This window comes from Panulirus ornatus, chromosome 58 (assembly GCF_036320965.1).
Source record: "Panulirus ornatus isolate Po-2019 chromosome 58, ASM3632096v1, whole genome shotgun sequence".
NCBI classification, from domain to species: Eukaryota; Metazoa; Arthropoda; class Malacostraca; order Decapoda; family Palinuridae; genus Panulirus; species Panulirus ornatus.
This window is the reverse complement of record NC_092281.1, coordinates 5319973-5342193: the sequence shown is the minus strand read 5'-3', so window position 1 is coordinate 5342193 and position 22221 is coordinate 5319973. Positions and strand designations below refer to the sequence as shown.

The 22221-nt window shown below is 42.0% G+C and overlaps 1 protein-coding gene across 4 annotated transcripts in view; it reads left to right on the top strand.

Annotated features, from left to right (window-relative positions):
- Nucleotides 1-22221, top strand: part of LOC139766866 (solute carrier family 25 member 35-like) — a 97943-nt gene that overhangs the window by 54330 nt on the left and 21392 nt on the right. The window lies entirely within an intron of this gene.

Genomic DNA, 22221 nt, shown 5'->3' with positions numbered 1-22221 from the left:
ATGAAAGGGTAAGAGAGATGTGTGTTAATAAAAAGAGTGTGGTTAAGAGAGAAGAGGGTGTTTTGAATTGGTTTGGTCACATGGAGAGAATGAGTGTGGAAAGATTGACCAAGAGGATATATGTGTCAGAGGTGGAGGGAACGAGAAGTGGGAGACCAAATTGGAGGTGGAAAGATGAAGTGAAAAAGATTTTGAGTGATAGGGGCCTGAACATGCAGGAGGGTGAAAGGCATGCAAGGAATAGAGTGAATTGGAACAATGTGGTATACCGGGGTCGACGTGCTGTCAGTGGATTGAACCAGGGCATGTGAAGCATCTGGGGTAAACCATGGAAAGTTTTGTGGGGCCTGGATGTGGAAAGAGAGCTGTGGTTTCAGTGCATTATACAGGACGGCTAGAGACTGAGTGTGAACGAATGTGGCCTTGTTGTCTTTTCCTAGCGCTACCTCGCGCACATGCAGGGGGAGGGGGTTGTCATTTTATGTGTGGCGGGGTGGCGACAGGAATGAATAAGGGTAGACAGTATGAATTATGTACATGTGTGTAAATATATATGTCTGTGTGTGTATATATATGTATACGTTAAGATGTATAGGTATGTATATGTGCCTGTGTGGACGTGTATGTATATACATGTGTATGTGGGTGGGTTGGGCAATTCTTTCGTCTGTTTCCTTGTGCTACCTCGCTAACGTGGGAGACAGCGACAAAGTATAATAAATATAAATAATTTAAAGTGAGTTTACAGCTCTATATACAAATTCATCGATGTAATTGATGAGTTTGCAGACGTTTGTACAAATTTACAGATATAAGTAGAGTTTGCAGTTGTATAAGCAAACTTACAGATATAAAGTGAGTTTGCAGCTGTATGTACATATTTACTGATATAATTAATGTGAATTTGCAGATTTATGTACAAATTTATGAATGTATTTAAAGTAGACTTATTAAATTAATTAAAGTAAACCATGGAAAGGTCTGTGGGGCTTGGATAAGGATAGGGAAGTATGGTTTCGGTGTATTACATATGACATCTTGTGTGTGGAAGAGAGCAGGTGTGGCCTCTCTTCATTTATTTCTGGTGGAAACTCACTGATGAGGGGGGGTAGCAATTGGGTGTTGGTGAGATGTATGTTATTTTTTTGTTTTTGTTTGCATTTATGCTGTTTCCTGTGTGGAGGGATGGCTTTGGGAATGGTTGATGGCGAACAGGTATTAGAAAGGGTTGTGAATGGTGGGATGAAAAAGTAAGATTGTTAGTGAAAGAGAAGAGAGAGGCATTTGGATGATTTTTGCCGGGAAGTAGTGCAAATGACTGGGAGATGTATTAAAGAAAGCAGCAGGAGGTTAAGAGAAAGGTGCAGCAGGTGAAAAAGAGGATAAATGAGAGTTGGGGTGAGAGAGTATCATTAAATTTTAGGGAGGATAAAAAGATGTTTTGGAAGGAGGTAAATAAAGTGCATAAGACAAGAGAACAAATGGGAACATTGGTAAATGGGGCAAATGGGGAGGTAACAAGTAGTGATGAAGTGAGAAGGTGATGGAGTGAATATTTTGAAGGCTTGTTGAGTGTGTTTGATAGAGTGGCAGTTGTAGGGTGTTTTGGTCAGGGTGGTGTGCGAAGTGAGAGGGTCAGGGAGAATGGTTTGGTGAACAGAGAAGAGGTAGTAAAAGCTTTGTGGAAGATGAAAGCCAGCAAGATGGTGGGTTTGGATGGTATTGCAGTGGAATTTAATATAAAAAGGGGGTGACTGTGTTGTTGAATGGTTAGTAGGATATTCAATGCATGTACGGATCATGGTAATGTGCCTGAGGATTGGCGGAATGCATGCATAGTGCCATTGTACAAAGGCAAAGGGGATAAAGAAGAGTGTTCAAATTACAGAGGCATAAGTTTGTTGAGTATTCCTGGGATATTATATGGGAGGGTATTGATTGAGAGGCTAAAGTCATATACAGAGCATCAGATTGAGGAAGAGCAGTGTGGTTTCACTAGTGGTAGATGTGTGGATCAGGTGTTTGCTCTGAAGAATGTATGTGAGAAATACTTAGAAAAACAGGTAGATTTGTATGTATCATTTATGGATCTGGAGAAGGCATATGATAGGGTGGATAGAGATGCTTTGTGGAAGGTTTTGAGAGTATATGGTGTGGGAGGTAAGTTGCTAGAAGCAGTGAAAAGTTTTTATCAAGGATGTAAGGCATGTGTATGAGTAGGAAGAGAGGAGAGTGATTGGTTCCCAGTGAATGTCGGTTTGCAGCAGGGGTGTGTGATGCCTTTATGGCTGTTTAATTTGATTATGGATGGGGTGGTTAGGGAGGTGAATGCAAGAGTTTTGGATAGAGGAGTAAGTATGCAGTCTGTTGTGCATGAGAGGGCTTTAGAAGTCAGTCAGTTGTTTGCTGATGTTACAGCGCTGGTGGCTGATTCGGGTGAGAAACTGCAGAAGCTGGTGACTGAGTTTGATAAAGTGTGTGAAAGAAGAAAGGTGTGAGGAAACGTGAATAAGAGCAGGGTTATTAGGTTCAGTAGGATTGAGGGACAAGTCAATTGGGAGGTAAATTTGAATGGAGAAAAACTGTAGGAAGTGAAGTGTATTAGATATCTGAGAGTAGACATAGCAGTGAATGGAACCATGGAAGTTGAAGTGAGTCACGGGGTGGGGAGGAAGTGAAGGTTCTTAGGGCATTGAAGAATGTGTGGAAGGCGAGAACGTTATCTCGGAGAGCAAAAATGTGTATGTTTGAAGGAATAGTGGTTCCAACAATGTTATATGGTTGCGAGGCATGGGCTATAGATAGGGTTGTACAGAGGAGGGTGGATGTGTTGGAAATTAAATGTTTGAGGACAATATGAAGTGTGAGGTTTTTGACCGAGTAAGTAATGAAAGGGTAAGAGAGATGTGTGGTAATAAAAAGTGTGTGGTTGAGAGAGCAGAAGAGGGTGTTGAAATGGTTTGGACATACGTAGAGAATGACTGGGGAAAGATTGACAAAGAAGATAATATGTGTCAGAGGTGGAGGGAAGAAGGAGAAGCTGAAGACCAAATTGGAGGTGAAAGGATGGAGTGAAAAATATTTTGAGTGATTGGGGTCTGAACATACAGTAGGGTGAAAGGCGTGCAAGGAATAGAGTGAATTAGAACAATGTGGTATACTGGGATCGACATGCTGTCAGTGGATTGAACCAGGGCATGTGAAGCATCTGGGGTAACCGTGGAAAGTTTTGTGGGGCCTGGATGTGGAAAGGGAGCTGTGGTTTCTGTGCATTACACATGACAGCTAGAGACTGAGTGTGAACGAATGTGGTTCTTTGTCTGTTCCTGGCACTGCCTTGCTGGAGGGGGGGAATGCTATTTCACATGTGGTGGGGTGGTGACAGGAATGGATGAAGGCTGCAAGGATGGATATGTACATGTGTTTTAGATATCTGGGAGTGGATTTAACAGCGAATGGAGCCATGGAAGCGGAAGTGAGCCACAGGTTGGGGGAGGGGGTGAAGGTTCTGGGAGCATTGAAGAATGTGTGGGAGGCTAGAACGTTATCTCGAAGAGCAAAAATGGGTATGTATGAAGGAATAGTGGTTCCAACAGTGTTATATCATTGCGAGGCACGGGCTATGGATAGGGTTGTGCGGAGGGGGGTTGATGTTTTGGAAATTAAATGTTTGAGGACAATATGTGGTGTGAGGTGGTTTGATCGAGTAAGTAATGAAAGGGTAAGAGAAATGTGCGGTGATAAAAAGAGTGTGGTTGAGAGACACCACATATTGTCCTCAAGCATTTCATTTCCAACACGTCTTCCCTCCTTTGCACAACCTTATCTATAGCTCATGCCTCGCAACCATATAACATTGTTGTACCCACTATTCTTTCAAGCATACCCATTTTTGCTCTCTGAGATAACGTTCTCACTTTCCACACATTTTGAGCATACAGGAGGGTGAGAGGCGTAGAAGGAATAGAGTGATTTGGAATGATGTGGTATACCAGGGTCAACATGCTGTCAATAGACTGAACAACAACTGACTCACTTCCCAAGCTCTCTCATCCACAAGAGACTGCATACTTGCCCCTCTTTCCAAAACTCTTGCAGTCACCTTCCTAACAACCCCATCCATAAACAAATTAAACAACCATGGAGACATCACACACCCCTGCCGCAAACCTACATTCACTGAGAACCAATCATTTTCCTCTCTTCTTACAGGTACACATGCCTTACATCCTCGATAAAAACTTTACACTGCTTCTAACAACTTGCCTCCCACACCATATATTCTTAATACCTTCCACAGAGCATCTCTATCAACTCTATCATATGGCTTCTCCTGATCCATAGATGCTACATGCAAATCCACTTGCTTTTCTAAGTATTTCTCACATACATTCTTCAAAGCAAACACCTGATCCGCACATCCTCTACCACTTCTGAAACCACACTGCTCTTCCCCAATCTGATGCTCTGTACATGCCTCACCCTCTCAATCAATACCCTCCCATATAATTTACCAGGAATACTCAACAAACTTATACCTCTGTAATTTGAGCACTCACTTTTATCCCCTTTGCCTCTGTACAATGGCACTATGCAAGCATTCCACCAAGCCTCAGGCACCTCACCATGAATCAGACATACATTAAATAACCTTACCAACCAGTCAACAATACAGTCACCCCCTTTTTTAATAAATTCCACTGCAATACCATCCAAACCTGCTGCCTTGCCAGCTTTCATCTTCCACAAAGCTTTTACTACCTCTTCTGTGTTTACCAAATCATTTTCCCTAACCCTCTCACTTTGCACACCACCTCGACCAAAACACCCTATATCTGCCACTCTATCATCAAACACATTCAACAAACCTTCAAAATACTCACTTCATCTCCTTCTCACCTCACCACTACTTGTTATCGCCTCCCTATCAGCCCCCTTCACTGAAGTTCCCATTTGCTCCCTTGTCTTACGCACTTTATTTACCTCCTTCCAAAACATCTTTTTATTCTCCCTAAAATTTAATGATACTCTCTCACCCCAACTCTCATTTGCCCTTTTTTTCACCTCTTGCACCTTTCTCTTGACCTCCTGCCTCTTTCTTTTATACATCTCCCACTCATTTGCATTTTTTCCCTGCAAAAGTCGTCCAAATGCCTCTCTTTTCTCTTTCACTAATAATCTTACTTCTTCATCCCACCACTCACTACCCTTTCTAATCAACCCACCTCCCATGCTTCTCATGCCACAAGCATCTTTTGCGCAAGCCATTACTGCTTCCCTAAATACATCCCATTCCTCCCCCACTCCCTTTACCTCCTTTGTTCTCACCTTTTACCATTCTGTACTCAGTCTCTCATGGTACTTCCTCACAAAGGTCTCCTTCCCAAGCTCACTTACTCTCACCACTCTCTTCACCCCAACATTCTCTCTTCTTTTCTGAAAACCCCTACAAATCTTCACCTTCACCTCCACAAGATCATGGTGGCTGATTCATGTGAGAAACTGCAGAAGCGGGTGACTGAGTTTGGTAAAGTGTGTTAAAGAAGAAAGTTAGGAGTAAATGTGAATAAGAGCAAGGTAATTAGGTACAGTAGGGTTGAGGATCAAGTCAATTGGGAGGTAAGTTTGAATAAATATTATTTATATATTATTTATATTATTAATTTTTTAATTTTGCTTTGTCGCTGTCTCCCGCATTAGCGAGGTAGCGCAAGGAAACAGACGAAAGAATGGCCCAACCCACCCACATACACATGTATATACATACATGTCCACACACGCAAATATACATACCTATACATCTCAATGTATACATATATATACACACAGACATACACATATATACACATGTACATAATTCATGCTGTCTGCCTTTATTCATTCCCATCGCCACCTCGCCACACATGTAATAACAACCCCCTCCCCCCTCATATGTGCGAGGTAGCGCTAGGAAAAGACAACAAAGGCCCCATTCATTCACACTCAGTCTCTAGCTGTCATGTAATAATGCACCGAAACCACAGCTCCCTTTCCACATCCAGGCCCCACAGAACTTTCCATAGTTTACCCCAGACGCTTCACATGCCCTGGTTCAATCCATTGGCAGCACATTCACTCTATTCCTTGCACGTCTTTCACCCTCCTGCATGTTCAGGCCCCGATCACTCAAAATCTTTTTCACTCCATCTTTCCACCTCCAATTTGGTCTCCCACTTCTCCTCGTTCCCTCCACCTCTGACACATATATCCTCTTAGTCAATCTTTCCTCTCATTCTCTCCATTTGACCCAACCATTTCAAAACACCCTTTTCTGCTCTCTCAACCACACCCTTTTTATTACCATACATCTCTCTTACCCTATTATTACTTACTCGATCAAACCACCTCACACCACATATTGTCCTCAAACATCTCATTTCCAGCACATCCACCCTCCTGCACACAACTCTATCCATAGCCCATGCCTCGCAACCATACAACATTGTTGGAACCACTATTCCTTCAAACATACCCATTTTTGCTTTCCGAGATAATGTTCTCGACTTCCACACATTCTTCAAGGCTCCCAGAATTTTCTCCCCCTACCCCACCCTATGATTCACTTCCGCTTCCATGGTTCCATCCTCTGCCAAATCCACTCCCAGATATCTAAAACACTTCACTTCCTCCAGTTTTTCTCCATTCAAACTTACCTCCCAATTGACTTGACCCTCAACCCTACTGTACCTAATAACCTTACTCTTATTCACATTTGCTCTCAACTTTCTTCTTTCACACACTTTACCAAACTCAGTCACCAGCTTCTGCAGTTTCTCACATGAATCAGCCACCAGCGCTGTATCATCAGCGAACAACAACTGACTCACTTCCCAAGCTCTCTCATCCACAACAGACTGCATACTTGCCCCTCTTTCGAAAACTCTTGCATTCACCTCCCTAACAACCCCATCCATAAACAAATTAAGCAACCATGGAGACCTCACACACCCCTGCCACAAACCTACATTCACTGAGAACCAATCACTTTCCTCTCTTCCTACACGTACACATGCCTTACATCCTCAATAAAAACTTTTCACTGCTTCTAACAACTTGCCTCCCACACCATATATTCTTAATTCCTTCCACAGAGCATCTCTGTCAACTCTATCATATGCCCTCTCCAGATCCATAAATAATACATATAAATCCATTTGCTTTTCTAAGTATTTCTGACATACATTCTTCAAAGCAAACACCTGATCCACACATCCTCTACCACTTCTGAAACCACACTGCTCTTCCCCAATCTGATGCTTTGTACATGCCTTCACCCTCTCAATCAATACCCTCCCATATAATTTCCCAGGAATACTCAACAAACTTATACCTCTGTAATTTGAGCACTCGCTCTTATCCCCTTTGCCTTTGTACAATGGCACTATGCAAGCATTCCGCCAATCCTCAGGCACCTCACCATGAATCATACATACAGTAAATAACCTTACCAACCAGTCAACAATACAGTCTCCCCCTTTTTTAATAAAGTCCCCTGCAATACCATCCAAACCCGCTGCCTTGCCAGCTTTCATCTTCCGCAAAGCTTTTACTACCTCTTCTCTGTTTACCAAATAATTTTCCCTAACCCTCTCACTTTGGACACCACCTCATCCAAAACACCCTATATCTGCCACTCTATCATCAAACACATTTAACAAACCTTCAAAATACTCACTCCATCTCCTTCTCACATCATCACTACTTGCTATCACCTCCCCATTTGCCCCCTTCCCTGAAGTTCCCATTTGTTCCCTTGTCTTACGCACTTTATTTACCTCCTTCCAAAACATCTTTTTATTCTCCCTAAAATTTTATGATACTCTCTCACCCCAACTCTCATTTGCCCTCTTTTTCACCTCTTGCACCTTTCTCTTGACCTCCTGCCTCTTTCTTTTATACATATATATTTATTTATATTTTGCTTTGTCGCTGTCTCCCGCGTTTGCGAGGTAGCGCAAGGAAACAGACGAAAGAAATGGCCCAACCCACCCCCATACACATGTATATACATACACGTCCACACACGCAAATATACATACCTATACATCTCAATGTACACATATATATACACTCACAGACACATACCTACATACCCATGCACACAATTCACACTGTCTGCCTTTATTCATTCCCATCGCCACCTCGCCACACATGGAATACCATCCCCCTCCCCCCTCATGTGTGCGAGGTAGCACTAGAAAAAGACAACAAAGGCCCCATTCGTTCACACTCAGTCTCTAGCTGTCATGCAATAATGCCTGAAACCACAGCTCCCTTTCCACATCCAGGCCCCACACAACTTTCCATGGTTTACCCCAGACGCTTCACATGCCCTGATTCAATCCACTGACAGCACGTCAACCCCGGTATACCACATTGATCCAATTCACTCTATTCCTTGCCCGCCTTTCACCCTCCTGCATGTTCAGGCCCCGATCACTCAAAATCTTTTTCACTCCATCTTTCCACCTCCAATTTGGTCTCTCACTTCTCCTCGTTCCCTCCACCTCCGATACATGTATCCTCTTGGTCGATCTTTCCTCACTCATTCTCTCCATGTGCCCAAACCATTTCAGAACACCCTCTTCTGCTCTCTCAACCACACTCTTTTTATTTCCACACATCTCTCTTACCCTTACATTACTTACTCGATCAAACCACCTCACACCACACATTGTCCTCAAACATCTCATTTCCAGCACATCCACCCTCCTGCGCACAACTCTATCCATAGCCCACGCCTCACAACCATCCAACATTGTTGGAACCACTATTCCTTCAAACATACCCATTTTTGCTTTCCGAGATAATGTTATCGACTTCCACACATTCTTCAAGGCTCCCAGGATTTTCGCCCCCTCCCCCACCCTATGATTCACTTCCGCTTCCATGGTTCCATCCGCTGCCAGATCCACTCCCAGATATCTAAAACACTTTACTTCCTCCAGTTTTTCTTCATTCAAACTTACCTGCCAACTGACTTGACCCTCAACCCTACTGTACCTGATAACCTTGCTCTTATTCACATTTACTCTTAACTTTCTTCTTTCAGACACTTTACCAAACTCAATCACCAGCTTATGCATTTTCTCACATGAATCAGCCACCAGCGCTGTATCATCAGTGAACAACAACTGACTCACTTCCCAAGCTCTCTCATCCACAACAGACTTCATACTTGCCCCTCTTTCCAAAACTCTTGCATTCACCTCCCTAACAACCCCAACCATAAACAAATTAAACAACCATGGAGGCATCACACACTCTTGCCGCAAACCTACATTCACTGAGAACCAATCACTTTCCTCTCTTCCTACACGTACACATTTCCTGAGGCTGGAGTTCCTCAGTGCGTGCAAGATTATGCAGGACATGGACACAGCCCAACAGATCTTGCCAATCACTCCTCAGAGATTTTATCCTGCACTTTTTCAGGCTATCATACAGAAGAGCTTTTATGACAGTCTGAACATAAAGAAGAAACATATGGCAGCATCAACATCTTTAGGTGCTTTTGTTATCAACTGGCCACATGAGACCATGGTCCTACGAGACCTTGTGCCACCCTCACCATCTCCCACAATAAAGCCGAATAGAATGACTCTCCAAGTAGTGCGAGAAAGGCTTAATATGTTTTTTGTTGACATCTTGCAACTCATACCTCATACATTCATCAAAAGTAAGTCAAGAAAAAATCCAGAAACGAAAGCACCATTTTGCAGATTGGATATTTCTGGCTACTACCCGCAGGGGTCAGGCTTGATTGACCTATCCTTGCTGAAAAAATATGTCACACTAGCTCACAACCCAAGCTGTCGACCACATCATGTTAAAAATGAGATAGTAATGGATGCAAAATTAGATGGTGAAGCATTTGAAGTTTTTGACTCTCTTAATGTTATCTGCAAGCTGAGTTGTCAGCATGGTGCTGGACTGGTCATCAGGTTTCGGAGGGTTCGCATTGTATCTACCCCCATCTACTGTGTTGTTCCTGTGATTAAACTTCTTGCTGGTAATGGAACAGAGTGCTTGGAGTAGGAGATGTGTGGCCTAGATGATGAAGCAGTGATGTCTGTCTTGCATACGTCAAAGTCACTGTGTAATCTAAGTTTGGCATACAACTCACGTATCAGGTCTCTTGAGTTTCTAGCAAAGCTGCCTCACCTTTGTCAACTAGATCTTTCTGGAATAAACCTAAGAGGAGAATTCTAAGGAAGTGGACGACTACTTTATGCTGACAGTGATATGAAGAACATGATAGTGACTGGAACAAATCAATATTTTGGTTTGGTGAAGTAAATATGCAACTGTATATGTACATACATGGTAAATACTAAGACATTGTTGTATTGAGAAATTACAGAGGCTTATGAGTAAGAAAACTCGTATACATCAGTGCAGCAAAGGAAGTGCATACATACTGATCATCGTACGGCTGATGGAGTCTGCTTTGGCGTGGGAATTGACTCCTTTGAAAAATAAATATTCATCGTTGAGCCTCGTCACACACGTTTCCCGATGACGGAGACAGCAAGAGGAACAACACGTTGTACGGGAGACAGACGGTGACTTTATCCCTGTGGTGCTCCGGGCCACAGCGACTGTATCTGGTTGACGGAAATTAGAGAGAGAGAGAGAGAAGGTGGCTAGTTATGTGGAAGGAGTGTGAATATGGTGAGGATGGAGAAGCGACAGCGAGTGCAACAGGAACATCTGTGAATGTCCCGTGTCCCATCCCATCTTGGACATCGACCACTCTTACTGCGTCAAAGAAGCAGTTGTGTAGGATCAAGGTGCACGGAACCGCTTCGGGTGAACATACTTGGACGTGGTGGTACAAGTAGTTGCACGGACTGTGATCCTCGCTTTGGTTACAAGAATGTTCTTCCGCCCACCAGTGATGCTACTACGTTTGTGAATTAAGAACCATTGCAACACAAACCTCGCCAGGTGGTAGAGTGACCCGCAGTGTATCGAGACAGACTTCCCCAGAACTTTTTTAAAGGGGAAGTAAATGTTTATAGTTGTGTTACTGGAGTGATAGTTTTCATACATGGTGCTCTGACAAGAAAATAGTGAAATTGGAAAAAAATGTAGCTTAGACATTGAAGCTTATTCTTTCATTGAAATGTGAACAAAGGGAGTTTTTTTCAAAGTGATAGAGATGGAAAGCAAAAAGGTGTTTTTCATAAATGTACTGGAAAAGTTGAGGTCCAGATAAATTTTTGGTCTGTCAAGGCTTTATTATGGCAGATGACCAACTATCTACCCTCATGTATCCAAGATATGGTTGTACTTTGTGTAATGAAGACAATTGAGAAACATCATAAGCCAATATTCCTGTTTCATGATAAGAGAAGTGGACTAGGCAGTATGATACAGTGGTTAAATTGATGAAAACTACTATTGACGTTTGTGTAAATGAATTATACATTTCCCTTTTCCATAGCCAGAGGTTGAACCATTATGTGACATTCATTTTTCATTTCTAAATTATTTCTTACATTTTTCATATGTATATATATATATATATATATATATATATATATATATATATATATATATATATATATATATATATATGTGGTTTCAGAAGTGGTAGAGGATGTGTGGATCAGGTGTTTGCTTTGAAGAATGTATGTGAGAAATACTTAGAAAAGCAAATGGATTTGTATGTAGCATTTATGGATCTGGAGAAGGCATATGATAGAGTTGATAGAGATGCTCTGTGGAAGGTATTAAGAATATATGGTATGGGAGGCAAGTTGTTAGAAGCAGTGAAAAGTTTTTATCGAGGATGTAAGGCATGTGTACGTGTAGGAAGAGAGGAAAGTGATTGGTTCTCAGTGAATGTAGGTTTGCGGCAGGGGTGTGTGATGTCTCCATGGTTGTTTAATTTGTTTATGGATGGGGTTGTTAGGGAGGTGAATGCAAGAGTTTTGGAAAGAGGGGCAAGTAGGAAGTCTGTTGTGGATGAGGGAGCTTGGGAAGTGAGTCAGTTGTTGTTCGCTGATGATACAGCGCTGGTGGCTGATTCATGTGAGAAACTGCAGAAGCTGGTGACTGAGTTTGGTAAAGTGTGTGAAAGAAGAAAGTTAAGAGTAAATGTGAATAAGAGCAAGGTTATTAGGTACAGTAGGGTTGAGGGTCAAGTCAATTGGGAGGTAAGTTTGAATGGAGAAAAACTGGAGGAAGTAAAGTGTTTTAGATATCTGGGAGTGGATCTGGCAGCGGATGGAACCATGGAAGCGGAAGTGGATCATAGGGTGGGGGAGGGGGCGAAAATCCTGGGAGCCTTGAAGAATGTGTGGAAGTCGAGAACATTATCTCGGAGAGCAAAAATGGGTATGTTTGAAGGAATAGTGGTTCCAACAATGTTGTATGGTTGTGAGGCGTGGGCTACGGATAGAGTTGTGCGCAGGAGGATAGATGTGCTGGAAATGAGATGTTTGAGGACAATGTGTGGTGTGAGGTGGTTTGATCGAGTAAGTAACGTAAGGGTAAGAGAGATGTGTGGAAATAAAAAGAGCATGGTTGAGAGAGCAGAAGAGGGTGTTTTGAAATGGTTTGGGCACATGGAGAGAATGAGTGAGGAAAGATTGACCAAGAGGATATATGTGTCGGAGGTGGATGGAACGAGGAGAAGTGGGAGACCAAATTGGAGGTGGAAAGATGGAGTGAAAAAGATTTTGTGTGATCGGGGCCTGAACATGCAGAAGGGTGAAAGGAGGGCAAAGAATAGAGTGAATTGGATCGATGTGGTATACCGGGGTTGACGTGCTGTCAGTGGATTGAATCAGGGCATGTGAAGCGTCTGGGGTAAACCATGGAAAGCTGTGTAGGTATGTATATTTGCGTGTGTGGACGTATGTATATACATGTGTATGGGGGTGGGTTGGGCCATTTCTTTCGTCTGTTTCCTTGCGCTACCTCGCAAACGCGGGAGACAGCGGCAAAGCAAAAAAAAAAGAATATATATATATTTTTTTTTATTTTTATTATACTTTGTCGCTGTCTCCCGCGTTTGCGAGGTAGCGCAAGGAAACAGACGAAAGAAATGGCCCAACTCCCCCCCCATACACATGTATATACATACGTCCACACACGCAAATATACATACCTACACAACTTTCCATGGTTTACCCCAGACGCTTCACATGCCCAGCTTCAATCCACTGACAGCACGTCAACCCCGGTATACCACATCGCTCCAATTCACTCTATTCCTTGCCCTCCTTTCACCCTCCTGCATGTTCAGGCCCCGATCACACAAAATCTTTTTCACTCCATCTTTCCACCTCCAATTTGGTCTCCCTCTTCTCCTTGTTCCCTCCACCTCCGACACATATATCCTCTTGGTCAATCTTTCCTCACTCATCCTCTCCATGTGCCCAAACCACTTCAAAACACCCTCTTCTGCTCTCTCAACCACGCTCTTTTTATTTCCACACATCTCTCTTACCCTTACGTTACTCACTCGATCAAACCACCTCACACCACACATTGTCCTCAAACATCTCATTTCCAGCACATCCATCCTCCTGCGCACAACTCTATCCATAGCCCACGCCTCGCAACCATACAACATTGTTGGAACCACTATTCCTTCAAACATACCCATTTTTGCTTTCCGAGATAATGTTCTCGACTTCCACACATTCTTCAAGACCCCCAGGATTTTCGCCCCCTCCCCCACCCTACGATCCAATTCCGCTTCCATGGTTCCATCCGCTGCCAGATCCACTCCCAGATATCTAAAACACTTCACTTCCTCCAGTTTCTCTCCATTCAAACTCACCTCCCAATTGACTTGACCCTCAACCCTACTGTACCTAACAACCTTACTCTTATTCACATTTACTCTCAACTTTCTTCTTTCACACACTTTACCAAACTCAGTCACCAGCTTCTGCAGTTTCTTACATGAATCAGCCACCAGCGCTGTATCATCAGCGAACAACAACTGACTCACTTCCCAAGCTCTCATCCACAACAGACTGCATACTTGCCCCTCTTTCCAAAACTCTTGCATTCACCTCCCTAACAACCCCATCCATAAACAAATTAAACAACCATGGAGACATCACACACCCCTACCGCAAACCTTACATTCACTGAGAACCAATCACTTTCCTCTCTTCCTACAGATACACATGCCTTACATCCTCGATAAAAACTTTTCACTGCTTCTAACAACTTGCCTCCCACACCATATATTCTTGATACCTTCCTGGGTGATTTGAATGCAAAGGTGAGTAATGTGGCAGTTGAGGGAATAATTGGTAGACATGGGGTGTTCAGTGTTGTAAATGGAAATGGTGAAGAGCTTGTAGATTTATGTGCTGAAAAAGGACTGGTGATTGGGAATACCTGGTTTATAAAGAGAGATATACATAAGTGTACGTATTTAAGTAGGAGAGATGGCCAGAGAGTGTTATTGGATTTTGTGTTAATTGATAGGCGCGCGAAAGAGAGACTTTTGGATGTTAATGTGCTGATAGGTGCAACTGGAGGGATGTCTGATCATTATCTTGTGGAGGGGAAGGTGAAGATTTGTAGAGGTTTTCAGAAAAGAAGAGAGAATGTTGGGGTGAAGAGAGTGGTGAGAGTAAGTGAGCTTGGGAAGGAGACTTGTGTGAGGAAGTACCAGGAGAGACTGAATACAGAATGGAAAAAGGTGAGAACAAAGGAGGTAAGGGGAGTGGGGGAGGAATGGGATGTATTTAAGGAAGCAGTGATGGCTTGCGCAAAAGATGCTTGTGGCATGAGAAGCGTGGTAGGTGGGTTGATTAGAAAAGGTAGTGAGTGGTGGGATGAAGAAGTAAGATTATTAGTGAAAGAGAAGAGAGAGGCATTTGGACGATTTATGCTGGGAAATAATGCAAATGAGTGGAAATGTATAAAAGAAAGAGGCAGGAGGTCAAGAGAAAGGTGCAAGAGGTGAAAAAGAGGGCAAATGAGAGTTGGGAGAATTAGTTAGGGAGAATAAAAAGATGCAAAGGTGAGTAATGTGGCAGTTGAGGGAATAATTGGTATACATGGGGTGTTCAGTGTTGTAAATGGAAATGGTGAAGAGCTTGTAGATTTATGTGCTGAAAAAGGACTGATGATTGGGAATACCTGGTTTAAAAAGCGAGATATACATAAGTATACTTATGTAAGTAGGAGAGATGGCCAGAGAGCGTTATTGGATTACGTGTTAATTGACAGGCGCGCGAAGAGAGACTTTTGGATGTTAATGTGCTGAGAGGTGCAACTGGAGGGATGTCTGATCATTATCTTGTGGAGGCTAAGGTGAAGATTTGTATGGGTTTTCAGAAAAGAAGAGTGAATGTTGGGGTGAAGAGGGTGGTGAGAGTAAGTGAGCTTGGGAAGGAGACTTGTGTGAGGAAGTACCAGGAGAGACTGAGTACAGAATGGAAAAAGGTGAGAACAATGGAAGTAAGGGGAGTGGGGGAGGAATGGGATGTATTTAGGGAATCAGTGATGGATTGCGCAAAAGATGCTTGTGGTATGAGAAGAGTGGGAGGTGGGTTGATTAGAAAGGGTAGTGAGTGGTGGGATGAAGAAGTAAGAGTATTAGTGAAAGAGAAGAGAGAGGCATTTGGACGATTTTTGCAGGGAAAAAATGAAATTGAGTGGGAGACGTATAAAAGAAAGAGACAGGAGGTCAAGAGAAAGGTGCAAGAGGTGAAATAAAAAGGGCAAATGAGAGTTGGGGTGAGAGAGTATCATTAAATTTTAGGGAGAATAAAAAGATGTTCTGGAAGGAGGTAAATAAAGTGCGTAAGACAAGGGAGCAAATGGGAACTTCAGTGAAGGGCGCAAATGGGGAGGTGATAACAAGTAGTGGTGATGTGAGAAGGAGATGGAGTGAGTATTTTGAAGGTTTATTAAATGTGTTTGATGATAGAGTGGCAGATATAGGGTGTTTTGGTCGAGGTGGTGTGCAAAGTGCGAGGGTTAGGGAAAATGATTTGGTAAACAGAGAAGAGGTAGTAAAAGCTTTGCGGAAGATGAAAGCCGGCAAGGCAGCAGGTTTGGATGGTATTGCAGTGGAATTTATTAAAAAAGGGGGTGACTGTATTGTTGACTGGTTGGTAAGGTTATTTAATGTATGTATGACTCATGGTGAGGTGCCTGAGGATTGGCGGAATGCGTGCATAGTGCCATTGTACAAAGGCAAAGGGGAAAAGAGTGAGTGCTCAAATTACAGAGGTATAAGTTTGTTGAGTATTCCTGGCAAATTATATGGGAGGGTATTGATTGAGAGGGTGAAGGCATGTACAGAGCATCAGATTGGGGAAGAGCAGTGTGGTTTCAGAAGTGGTAGAGGATGTGTGGATCAAGTGTTTGCTTTGAAGAATGTATGTGAGAAATACTTAGAAAAGCAAATGGATTTGTATGTAGCATTTATGGATCTGGAGAAGGCATATGATAGAGTTGATAGAGATGCTCTGTGGAAGGTATTAAGAATATATGGTGTGGGAGGCAAGTTGTTAGAAGCAGTGAAAAGTTTTTATCGAGGATGTAAGGCATGTGTACGTGTAGGAAGAGAGGAAAGTGATTGGTTCTCAGTGAATGTAGGTTTGCGGCAGGGGTGTGTGATGTCTCCATGGTTGTTTAATTTGTTTATGGATGGGGTTGTTAGGGAGGTGAATGCAAGAGTTTTGGAAAGAGGGGCAAGTATGAAGTCTGTTGGGGATGAGAGAGCTTGGGAAGTGAGTCAGTTGTTGTTCGCTGATGATACAGCGCTGGTGGCTGATTCATGTGAGAAACTGCAGAAGCTGGTGACTGAGTTTGGTAAAGTGTGTGAAAGAAGAAAGTTAAGAGTAAATGTGAATAAGAGCAAGGTTATTAGGTACAGTAGGGTTGAGGGTCAAGTCAATTGGGAGGTGAGTTTGAATGGAGAAAAACTGGAGGAAGTGAAGTGTTTTAGATATCTGGGAGTGGATCTGGCAGCGGATGGAACCATGGAAGCGGAAGTGGATCATAGGGTGGGGGAGGGGGCGAAAATTCTGGGAGCCTTGAAGAATGTGTGGAAGTCGAGAACATTATCTCGGAAAGCAAAAATGGGTATGTTTGAAGGAATAGTGGTTCCAACAATGTTGTATGGTTGCGAGGCGTGGACTATGGATAGAGTTGTGTGCAGGAGGATGGATGTGCTGGAAATGAGATGTTTGAGGACAATGTGTGGTGTGAGGTGGTTTGATCGAGTAAGTAACGTAAGGGTAAGAGAGATGTGTGGAAATAAAAAGAGCGTGGTTGAGAGAGCAGAAGAGGGTGTTTTGAAGTGGTTTGGTCACATGGAGAGAATGAGTGAGGAAAGATTGACCAAGAGGATATATGTGTCGGAGGTGGAGGGAACGAGGAGAAGAGGGAGACCAAATTGGAGGTGGAAAGATGGAGTGAAAAAGATTTTGTGTGATCGGGGCCTGAACATGCAGGAGGGTGAAAGGAGGGCAAGGAATAGAGTGAATTGGAGCGATGTGGTATACCGGGGTTGACGTGCTGTCAGTGGATTGAAGCAGGGCATGTGAAGCGTCTGGGGTAAACCATGGAAAGCTGTGTAGGTATGTATATTTGCGTGTGTGGACGTATGTATATACATGTGTATGGGGGGGGAGTTGGGCCATTTCTTTCGTCTGTTTCCTTGCGCTACCTCGCAAACGCGGGAGACAGCGACAAAGCAAAAAAAAGAAAAAAAAGATGTTTTGGAAGGAGGTAAATAAAGTGCGTTAGACAAGGGAACAAATGGGAACATCAGTGAAGGGGGCTAATTGTGAGGTGATAACAAGTAGTGGTGATGTGAGAAGATGGAGTGAGTATTTTGAAGGTTTGTTAAATGTGTTTGATGATAGAGTGGCAGATATAGGGTGTTTTGGTCGAGGTGGTGTGCAAAGTGAGAGGGTTAGGGAAAATGATTTGGTAAACAGAGAAGAGGTAGTAAAAGCTTTGCAGAAGATGAAATCCGGCAAGGCAGCGGGTTTGGATGGAATTGCAGTGGAATTTATTAAAAAAGGGGATGACTAGTGTTGACTGGTTGGTAAGGTTATTTAATGTATGTATGATTCATGGTGAGGTGCCTGAGGATTGGCAGAATGCTTGCATAGTGCCATTGTACAAAGGCAAAGGGGATAAGAGTGAGTGCTCAAATTACAGAGGTATAAGTTTGTTTAGTATTCCTGGTAAATTATAAGGGAGGTTATTGATTGAGAGGGTGAAGGCATGTGCAGAGCATCAGATTGGGGAGGAGCAGTGTGGTTTCAGAAGTGGTAGAGGATGTGTGGATCAGGTGTTTGCTTTGAAGAATGTATGTGAGAAATACTTAGAAAAGCAAATGGATTTGTATGTAGCATTTATAGATCTGGAGAAGGCATATGATAGAGTTGATAGAGATGCTCTGTGGAAGGCATATATATATATTTTTTTTTTTTTTTTTTTTTTTTTTTATACTTTGTCGCTGTCTCCCGCGTTTGCGAGGTAGCGCAAATGAGTGGATGAGCCATTCTTTGTTTGTTTCCTGGCACTACCTTGCTGATGCAGGAAATTAGCGATTAAGTTTAGAAATAAAAGATATATATATGCACATAGAATTGAACATGACAACTTATTTAGAGTTCATAATCTTCTTTCTTATGTTCTCTGATTTTATCAGTATTCTTCTACCATTAGGTGGGTGTTCAATCACTTGTTGTCCATACTTCATTTATTACATTCAAGCTTTCTCCTACATAGAGTCATCATCAAGATCCTACAAAAAGTAGAAAAAACTGTCACAAAACTAGCAAGTGACATGGAAAATGCAAACAAAGTATAAAAACACTCAGAAAAACACAGTACATAGCAAATAAAAGCAAGGGAAAACACTAGAAAAGAAACAATTGACAAAATCAAGAAGGGTAGTGTGAGCAACAATCTAAGTACAGCATATTGAAACAGAAATATAGAAAAACTTACAGTTGAGGAAAAACACAGAAGAACAATATTACGCGAGGTAGTAACTTAGAAAATCCATCACTAAATGCACCAAGTAGGTCAAGTAAGACCATTACTGTTTGGATGCAGAGTTGAGGTCAGGATGGGCTCGTCTGATTCTCTGACCTTCATAACCCGGGAATGTGTTCCTGCTGTACTGGGATGGCGGACTCGGTAGCCTGTGATGGGTCAGTGACGTGTCCCTTCTGTCTACAGCCTATTGGTGGGCCATCAAAGAGCTGCATGGCAGTGGTCATGTTTGTCTTGATGTTGACGACAGGTGCTTTCTCTTTAATGTGAATGACTTCTGATATCTGTAGTCTCCTCCAATCACTGCAACTCATAATGATTTTGGTGTTATTCACTATAATCTTTCTCATTAGTCTCCTTCCATTTTTTCATTCATGATGTTTGATTCCACTGTCTTGTAAGTGGAGCAAGAGGCAGCTGCTCAGGGTTCAGATTGTATGTCCAATGTAGTTTATGTGGTGAGGCTGACAGTCCCCAATATTGCATTGGTACTCATATACCACATCAGTATGATTCAAAGTTCCAGAGCGATCCATCATGTTGTGTGTCGTGTGCCATGAGTGACACCAGTGATAAGGATTAGCTTGGTCGTTCCTGTGCATACATAAGTAGAAGGAGGGAGATACAGTGAAGGGAAACAGTAGCAAATGAAACAAAACAAAGCTATTTCTTGAGCAATTTCATCAACAAGGAACTGCACCATTTGGTGTTGGCCAACCATGTAGGGATGGTTTCTGCATTTAGTTTACGGGGCTTGTTACAGTTGAAAGTTTTAAGCATTTTTAGCAATTGGTGACTTTAAGCTCCGGAATGACTAGATATAAAGACTTGTTAATATTTTGGTAATCAAACAAACATGGATGTCGGAAAAGATCAGCAGTAGATCAACATAGTTTGCAGTGTGCAGTAAGACAGTGATTTGCAGTGGGTCTGTAAAAGGTTTTGTGCTTTTCATAAGCTCAACAAAGGACATGTTGAGAAAGTGCTCAGGTAGCATATGTTGGCTGCAACTTCCATCTCAGACAAGAGAGGGGAAAAAGGCAACAGCAAACAAGGTCATGAGTGTCACTGCCAGTAGGGTTAAGAATCACTTCACCAAGTTCCAAGCCATGTTGTGACATTACAGCTGAGCCAACTCACCACAATGCAAGTATCAGGACTCCACTCAGACCATAGGAAGCTATATGACTAGGACTTAGGTGAATGACTAAGGAATACCCAGATGAACTGCAAGTCAAGTTACTTCATTATAAAGATATCTTGAACTAGCAGCTTAACATCTCAGTTGAACCACTAAGGACTGACTGACTCCTGTATTACATTTGATGGCTTTGATCCATCAAAAGCATTTGTGTTGATATTAAAGATCCTGTAATGGGGGAAATAGATATGAAATGTTGATAATATATATATATCCCAATTTTAAAAGTGAAACTTTGAATTTTCACCATTATTTATTATGACCAGTGCCCAATTCGATAGCCTAAAGACTGGTCAGTACAATGTTAGTCTCTGCAGTGAACCAATTGTTGAGTACCCCAAATATTTTGTTTATTCAATGATAACCCAATATCAATATAAACAGGTTTATTTGTAGTGTAGGTCTTTATAGAATGACTTAATCATATTGTCTTTGAATAACATCATTGATGATTATAGATCATTGTTACAAGCTCAGTACTTATTTGAGCAAGGTCGCCAATAACATATATATGTTACAAATAATATACTGATCCTTGTCTTTGCAGCGACGTTAGATTTGTTGTGTTGCACAACACAGGATAACACTATCTTAGTTATGGGATTAAATCAAACACCAGCAATAAAACTACTTATAATGAAAGAATCACTGTGTACAAAATAAGCACATAAATCAGGCATGAATCATTTACAGTAACACTGAACATGAGTTTAACATTGAGCATGAATTTAACACTGAACATGAGTTTAACATTCCAGATAAGATTTCAAACCAGGAGATCTCTTTCCTTTATGACAATTTCTTCGATAACATTACACTTAGTTAGACCCTTCTGTGACACGTTACAACTCTATGATACTCAAAATTATGACAGAGGCAAAACAATGTAGAGTCTGTATCGCACACTTCACTCGGGTAACGGGCTTAGTGACAGGGGGAACACCACTTACCTCGCTGGGCTAGAGAGAGAGAAATCAAGGCTCAACGGGTGTCAGGGGTATTTATTACAAGTAAGAACGTTTGTCCGCCCTGTTACTATAATGTTACCCTTGATTGGCTATGGGCCTAAGATCCAATTGTGATTGGTTGGAGGATCGTAAGTCCGTCCCACATTTTGCCTAGAGTTCAACCTCCTTTGTTCTCTCGTTTACAACAGTGGTGATAATGTGCGGGATGACATACCCTGTAGCTGACTGACAACTTAATCTCACGCCTCTGATAAGGGTGCGGGTGCTGGAGGACTGATTGCCATCTGGTTTCAAAACAAAATTATTAAGCCTAATGCTCGGTGGGAAGTGAGATCCGAACCAGTCTGAGAGGGAGACCTTAATCCTCGTCCTGATAAGAAATAACAACAACACCATACACAACGACACACACGTTATATACACGAACATGTGGGCACATGCACACACATGTTCGTAACTTCATGTCTGTGATCACCTTATCATATTTTTCTGTTTTTGACATGGGTATTTTGCCTTCTTTTAGCCCATGTTTAAAAAAAGAAAAAACACAGAACCATAAGGAATATCAGAAAATGCAATTATGATTTAGTGATTTTCTTATGCCGTAACTTTTTGAACTAAAATTTTGATATATTTTCATTTTTCCTTAAAATTTTTTAATTCATACCTCATTTTATAGTTTACATGAATTATTATAGTGTTTTTGTCTTATATGCAATTTCTTTATGCATACTTATACAATGATGTGCAGTTTTCCCTAAAACGATTTTATTGAATTTAATTTTCCTTTACCATCATGATTGAGGTCTCAAGCTAGAATTCAGAGAAATTTATGTAGATCCCTGTATTAGTTCAAGAAATATGGATGTTTCATGATTGTTAAACTTTAACAGCATTTTTACTTTTGTTGATTGCCTACTTCCCACCCAGATCACTGTTGTTGCTCTTATCACAAAAATGTTAAGAGAAACCCTGCTGTTCAATAGTTCATTCAGTCTAGTATCA